Raw genomic sequence first — 7873 nt, 5'->3', positions numbered from 1 at the left:
GCCCCATAATGTTCACTGAGTTAGGTAGGTGCATCTTCAAAATGTTGATCTAACGTGTGTGGTCCATTGTACCATTAATGAAACACAAATCCCCAACACCATTGCACTCATACAGCCCCACACCATTACCCATCCCTCATCGTATTTTGTTGTAACTGTGAGATTTTCATAATCTAGTTCACAGTTGTTTTATCGCGACGACATCAAGTGCCCATCTGATGCCCATTTGTTATTCTTTCTTGTAATGTTATGAAATTATAATGAAATTTGAGCCTATGGGCACTGGTTACATCAGTGTATCCATGTATTATTAAAGTGAAAATTGTTCATCACCATGCTCGTGCACTTTATTTGATCCAATAAGAGCTTCAAGAATTAAAAGAAAACTCAAAACAAACTGTTGACAACTTCTGCATCAGCATACATAAAAATCCATCGCTTAAAAACACATAGGATGTTAGAGAAAAATTAATGAAAATAGTCATGGGCAATTTGCACGGTAATACTCATAGATTCCACTGTACGTATTGGATTAGACGTACACCCAATAGCAATGGAAATAGAAGGCGAATAAATCATCATCAGTCTGTTCTCCGCAATGTGATGATATAAATTGAATGAATGGAATTCCATTGCATAGAACAAAGCGGGATTTATAATAAAAATGAATTAAAATAGTGATGAAGAATTTGTCAACTATTATCTTTACCGTTGGCTGTAACTCCTTGGATAATTCAACATCACTTGGGCCTACCCGATGGTGTAGCGGCAACATTGCCTTGTATTCATGACGTCTTGGATTAGATATCTTGTGGAAGCACATAGTGCTTCCAATCCCACCTTAAACTGTAGGTCCAGTCCCAATTAGCCTATCTGCGCATAAAGTGAACTTAAAGAAAAACTCAAACTCATATAACATCACGTGATATTAATCGCTGACTGAAATACAGACAAAGGATCCTGGTGAAATTTTTGCAATTGCTCTTTAAACAATATTTATTCTGTTGTATTAAAATTATGTGTAAATGTACGTAATTTCAATGTACGAATTTCAACTTGAGTTTTGCAGGAATGTTTAACAATGCAGAACAATTGTCTCAAACGTATCTAAGCAAAATATAAGGTCATGTCCACAAATGAACAGTTAATGTCTTTGTAAAACACATTGTTACATGGCAATGTGCTAAAAGTCATAGGTGTAAGTACGTGTGAGAAACATAGCTCTTCATTATATCTATAAACTCGTATTTTCTAAATTAGTTAAGGAAACATGTAACCTAGCATGTGTTTTGTACAATATTTTATATGTTTAGGTACAACAACTCACGTTTACCACATATTATGAAGAAAAAAAATGTTTAGTTTGTGAGATTCAACTATTTCATCTTTCAAATAATCAATCTTGATAAATATCGTGATTCATTTAAGAGTCAAAAGTAATTTAGTAAGAGTAGGCTGAGAAAATTTACCAAATATTTCAATAGAATATTTCAGTCATTATGTATTATATGTACCTGTGTTCTACAAAGGAATTCTACTTCATTGATTAGGGAAATTTGTTTTCAATCTTGTAAAAAAGTAAAGTGCTCCCCTGTGCTATGCACCACGCCATGAAGGCGTATAGGGGGTGTGGGGTTAGGGTCCCCCACTTTCTTGATCACGGCCGAAGGTGGCGGTGATGTGATCAGCACCACGCCCCTGGCCGCCTTTACCCTCCAGGTACCTACTTTATACGACCCTGGGTGGGCACCGGAGCCGCTTGAACAGCTGGAAAAATCCAGGTTCTCCCCCGCCGGGGATCAATCTTGTTATTTAGGCAAATCAAGATAGGTTTGAAGTTTATCGAACCCGGAATACTATAGTTTTCAATTATTAGATGCCAGGCAATTATAACCAACATAATTCATGGTGTTCCATCGTTTCCCGTTGTTACGACATACAGTTCCAGCTCCAAAGAGGTAACTTGTAATAATTAATCATTTGTTACTATTTTATCTGCAAAATCCTTCAAATTACTCTAACGTGCTTAGAGTACTTCACAAAACATCTCTATACTTTGACTTTACAAAAAAGTGTCAAACAAAACCAGCAATTTACATGCAAAGCCAGTGAATGCATGACGGCATCTTAAAGTCAATTAAGAGGCCGTTGCATGTATCCAGTCAGAAGTATGGAATTAAAGTTGATGGCTGAGGATCATCACTTTTGTCATGTGTAATCTAGGAACTAGTCGAGTTCTGTTGGAATCTTTAGAGCTGTAAATTATGTTTGTTCATATGATCTCTACTACATGTAGTCATTAAAAATGGTAGCATAATCTGACTTGTGGTTACTTTGTAGAAATTTCCATCTTTAATTTTAGATGGACTTCATCTTTAAGCTTTGGTGGAGTCAAATGTGGGAGTAGTATATTATATTTGTTTTCAAGCATGCTTGGCTTAAAAAGCATGGAACATGCGCTAGAAATAAAAAAAAAGTGCTGTACGTCCTTTACATTTGGAAAGGGGAGGGTTGCATAAAGACTAAAAAACGTAAAATGTTTCATGCCATATTTTATTTTTCATTTCCATTACGCGATGTTTAGGATCTTCTCGATGGCGCACGGTAACGTCGCCGCCTTGTAATCAAGAGGGCCCGGGTTCGAAACCGATGGAGGCACATGTCACGGTGGTTCGGATCCCACTTGAAACTGTAGGTCCAGTCCTGGTTAGACTGTATGTATATAAAGTGGGCTTCAGACAACAATTCGATTCAAACCATTATAAATTTAAGCATAAAATGTTTCCCTTGCAGTTGTAAAATCGCAGCATACACCGTCGGTACGGGTAGAATCTTGTCTAAACGTGTCAAAACCTGCTCCTAGATTTTGTTGAGGAAAGTGTATTTTTTTTTTTAACACAGGAAGCTGAGTGGCTCTCCGTGAGCGAGGTGAACGAAGGTCGCAGCAACAAGGACAAAATGTAGGAATCTAGGAGCCGAGGGAAGTAACATTGCTAGGAGAGAGCTATTCGTACCGAACGGGGTAAGTCATCCCTTATCCATAACCTGCTGCCATTCTAATGACCGCGTGCACCAACGCCGATTATTTCGAAATTCAGACAAACGAGATCAATTTTAATCCACTCTAAATAAACTTGGTTTAAAGCTTTACATTACACCAACGAAAAACCATGTTCACAAGATTCCGTTCAACTAATCCGAGATTAATTTGTAAGGCTATACCTGATTGGTTGGCTAAAGCAAATTACAATCAAGAACTGCATACAGTAGTGTGATGTGTTAAAGTATCAACATGTAGGAGAAGAAAGTAATTCGGGCTGCAAACGTATCTGAATTTGAGGGATGTACTAATAAACCTTGTTGACGAGTACAAGGATGTAGTAGAGTGTAAAGAAATAATAATATTAAAGAACTCAGGGCACAACACAAAAGGAGAAAGAGAAAACATGGAACCTTCTTCTACGGGACTTTAATGCCTTTCGAAATGTATTCGATTTTAGTGCTTGCTGATGTCTGTTGTAAGTTTCTGAATTTTTCATTTCTTAATTCTTATATATTTATATTGTCGTGTCGTGTAAATAGCCAATAACATGTATTTTCATAAATTTATAAAATCATATTTCGAACACCATGTAGCAATATCGTAACATTCTAATTTACCTTGCAGTTAAACGTAATGGACATTTATGTATGTTTTGTGTTCTGGGGTAGAAAGTATTTAGAAACATTACGACTTTGCACCACAGAACCACAAATTATTATTATTATTATGTTGGCAGTTTTTACACAGTTCTCGAATTATCAGCGTTGTACATCCAACATCTCTAGTGCACGCCCTCGATATCACTTTCCGCTCTTTTTATATTTAAAAAAAAACAACTGCCTGCAGTCGAAGCGTCAGTATCGTGAACCAGGATCAGCCACCAAAACGGTGGCGAATGGCCGTTCAGAAGATAAACTCGTTTTGATGTTCCTAGATCGCGATCAAGTGTTGAACCGTCTTCGTGCAATGGGATTTTCCAGTGATCCTTTCCCGATCCGAGTTTAAATTTTTGATCTTCGTTCGTGCACACGGCCATCATTCAGTCAGAAGTGTTGGGTTTTAAAAGATCAGTCATGCCATTTAAATGTTAGTTTAGTACCTCACGTCTGGCCCTTTTAGGACCATCGCAGCCAGCAAGCATTGTGGTTTAAGGGTGAACTGCAACCCTTATGGTTCGATCCCCAGTTTCACAGGGTGGAACGCTACGAAATGATGTTTTCAACATCAACACACCGTAGATTGTAGGCACTTCTGGCATGAATGGGGTGAAACAAAATCAAAGAAACAAACTTTGCCATTCTTTACAACGAAATTCATACTTCTGTCACTCCTAGTACTATTTACTTGCCTATATTGCACGAGTGGTGCCAGGAAACATTGCAAATAACAATTACATTGCAATGTTATACAATAATTCTTAATAAATAATTCGAAAAATTCAAGATGGCCGAAATTTATGCAAAATGACCATAGGTCATTGTGAGTATTTTTAAAAATCACTAACCATAGTAGAGAAAGTCTGAGAAACCAACACTGGCTCTAAATATTCCAACAGAACTTTCCCAACTGCTACAGTAATGATTGTACCAATTAATTTTCCTCACATTCTCTGTATTTCGTTTTAGACATGGTTGAAAGCTTCAAAAGGGTGACAATTCCTTTGAGAGAAAGAATTGCTGTTGCTTGTTGGCACGCTAAAGGTAATAGATGATGTGATAATGTTAAGTAATTTTATCTTGACAAGTACGCACAATGTAGAAAATGCAAGTTCACCTTTGAAATATTACTCTAGGACAAAGTGTGCTTGTTAGGCAGGTCAATACAAGCCTTCAGCTTCAAAACTTGACAATCATTACATATTTGTTTCTTTGTACAAATCAGTACAAAGATGAACCTTTGAAAAAGCCAATAGAAATGCAAACAAAAATACTTTTTGAATATCGGAGTAAAGTGCAAAGTATCGTTCAAAAAACATGTTATTTGTTTGGAAAGTCTTGAATACACTTCCAAAAAGGTGAACCCAAGATGGCCATAGTTAAGCTTCTAGGTCAATTTGCAAACTTTTAATAATTGATTAAGTTTATTTTACTTCGCGTTTTTGTGTCTCTTGGCTAATTTGCGAAGATGGGGATGAGTGATGAATGATGAAATTGATGAATGGACATTCACAAACAACCAAGCCCGAGCGGGATTCGAACCTGGCTTCGCAGCGCGATGTGCTAACCACTCGGCCACAGGGTCCGGCACAAACTTTTAATAAGAAATTAATTTCTGAAAGTGAAAGAAATATCTCCAATAAATAAATAACAACATGTACCACATGGATATTTCGTAAGATTGCTTGTAACCTTAAAAGAGAAAGAGAATTACAAAACCGTTACCTTGGATACATGGGTCCCAAAGTTTACCCACGGCTTGTAGGTACTTAGGAAATGTTGTTTTTGTTCAAGAAAAGATATTCATTCATGTTTATTCACGTTTCTAAATTTATTGGAGAAAATTGTTGGTATTAAAGTTTTGATTGTTGACATGCATAATATGCAGTTATGACAAATAACCGATTTCCGCTAATACGCCAGGTGGTTCCTGGGTTCGAATCACGTCCTGAGAATATGGGTGTTACTTGTGACTGTCCTTTCATCAATTTCATCATATGATCATTCATTCTTATCTTCGCGATTAGCCAAAGAGCCAGAAAAGCGAAGTTAAATAAACCAAATCAGCCATGGGCCACCTTTGGACTGGACTACATTTTTAAACAAAAATTGATATCGTTGCTTTGACAAAAAAAATACAAAATGCTACATGATCAAAGAGATAGTTAAATGAACTTTCAAAATATGTATAATATATGAACATTCGTTAATTTCAAGGATGTACACACAAAGATTTCTTTCTTACCTGAAAATAACAACGACGACCAATCTGCTCGCTCCCAAACGCAATAGATTACATAAAATGGCTGCTGGCAGCCAGAGACATTTGGTTTATTACACAGTCCATCAGAGAGGAACTGTGTACATTAATGTAATGCCATTTGTTAGCTGTGTTAATTACCAATATGATTTTTGTAAAGTGGGCCCACCTTGGGAACACAGGCTGCCTTTGGCAAAATCTAAAACATAATTACAATGTCCCCAATAACCATTTCAGAATCATGGGTTCATGCCTGAAAAGACACAAACGGAAAGATGAAGATGAAACAGAAGAAACCGGATCAGCTTTAGTATTAGAGGAAGTTGATGAAGAAAATGAAGAAGAAGAAGAGGATACCGAAGGAGAAACCCTGTGGGAGATGGAAGCTGAGATAATTGTGTAATATTGTGGAAATATTAACAATTGTTAATCCAATGAGTGCTGTTTTTAAAGAGTGAATTTTGTGACTTGTATTGAGTTAAACTTATATACTTATTTAGATTGAAGTTTAAAGTAAGGGGGAAAAAAGGAAATCTACACATTAATGTGAATTTCGTAAGGCAATTCTAGTTACAGTCATGGCGGGTGCATTAGGTTACATGGATTTTAATAATCAGGTAGAAATTATCACGAATTTGGAAGAAGATAATGAATTGTTATAGAAGAAAACATTGAGGAAGAAACATCTAGGAAACAAGCTAAAAGAGTTAGAACTTCTGAAGATGACCAAGTTCCAGCAAAAGCGGTAAGGATGAACATATTAGACAATAGAGGTAAAGGAAACAGTTTTGGAGAAAGTAGAAGAGAAAACCATGTAGATAAGAGTAAAATGTATTATGATTCACATAATGGGTCATATTTAGTAATAATAACTAGTACAAAAGTACAGAAAAGAAAATTTGCTCTATGAAAATAGGAAATTAATTGCGAAAGAAAGATATAAAGGTGGAAGCGGCTCCGGCGCCCACCCAGCGTCGAATAACATGGGTACCTGGGGGAAACCCTGGGGGGGTAAAGGCGGTCAGGGGCGTGATGCTGATCACATCACCCCCACTCACGACCGGATCAAGAAAGTGTGTGGCGTTACCCCCACACCCCCTATACGCCTTCATGGCGTAGTGCTATGCACAGGGGAGCACTTTACCTTTTACTTTTTTTTTTAGATATAAAGGTCAGATATATCCAACCAAGTGGCTTATATAGAGCAAAGATCATTTTTCACATCAGGAATGAAGCTAACAAATTCATGAAAAACATACAATTTCATAAAGAAAATTATATTGATGTGTTCATCCCAGAATCCTTATTGATGAGGGACGGATTGATATATGGTGTGCCAATTGTATTTAAAGAAAGGAAATGAATGAAAGTATTGAAGACCCGACAGTAATATCAGTGGAAAGAATGAAAATGAGAATTCAAAGAGATGATGGATCATATTATTTTGTTCCTACTAAGTTAATATCAATTAGGTTTAGATCTCAAGAAGTGCCTAAAAAGATTATAGTGGTTACTCATATTTTCGATGTTACAACTAAAGTTAGAAATGTTATGCAATGTTAAAAAGATTGCAGATTTGCACATTCAGCAGCCATATGCAAGGTTATAGCAAAGTGTGCTAGATGTGGAAGAAAGGAACATGAAAATTGTAATGAAACTCCGAAGTGTTTAAATTGCGGAGGAGAACATGTTTCTACTGGTAAGTCATGTGTAAAATGGAAAATGGAAAGATAAATCATGAGAGTTATGGCATATGACAATTTATCCCGACAAGAAACAAGAGAGAAAATAATGTCAGGTAATGTTCCAAGCAATTATGTTGTACAAGGCAACTCATATGCTGAACAAATAAAAAAAACATATAAACAAAGCCAAACAAGTGAAATTAGGAAATTAGGAAATAGCATAACGATA

General features: G+C 36.5%; 1 long non-coding RNA gene across 1 annotated transcript; it reads left to right on the top strand.

Moving 5' to 3' along the window:
- Window positions 1-2901: 2901 nt before the first annotated feature.
- LOC146004562 (uncharacterized) lies at window positions 2902-6395 on the top strand. Its single transcript, XR_014443945.1, has 3 exons — window positions 2902-3022; window positions 4669-4743; window positions 6197-6395. It is a non-coding gene; the product is annotated as an uncharacterized LOC146004562 (long non-coding RNA).
- The last annotated feature ends 1478 nt before the right edge of the window (window positions 6396-7873 follow it).

This window comes from Lepisma saccharinum, chromosome 22 (assembly GCF_977018435.1).
Source record: "Lepisma saccharinum chromosome 22, izLepSacc3.1, whole genome shotgun sequence".
Lineage (NCBI taxonomy): Eukaryota > Metazoa > Arthropoda > Insecta > Zygentoma > Lepismatidae > Lepisma > Lepisma saccharinum.
Note: the sequence above shows the minus strand (reverse complement) of the source record. Positions and strands in the feature narration are given on the sequence as shown.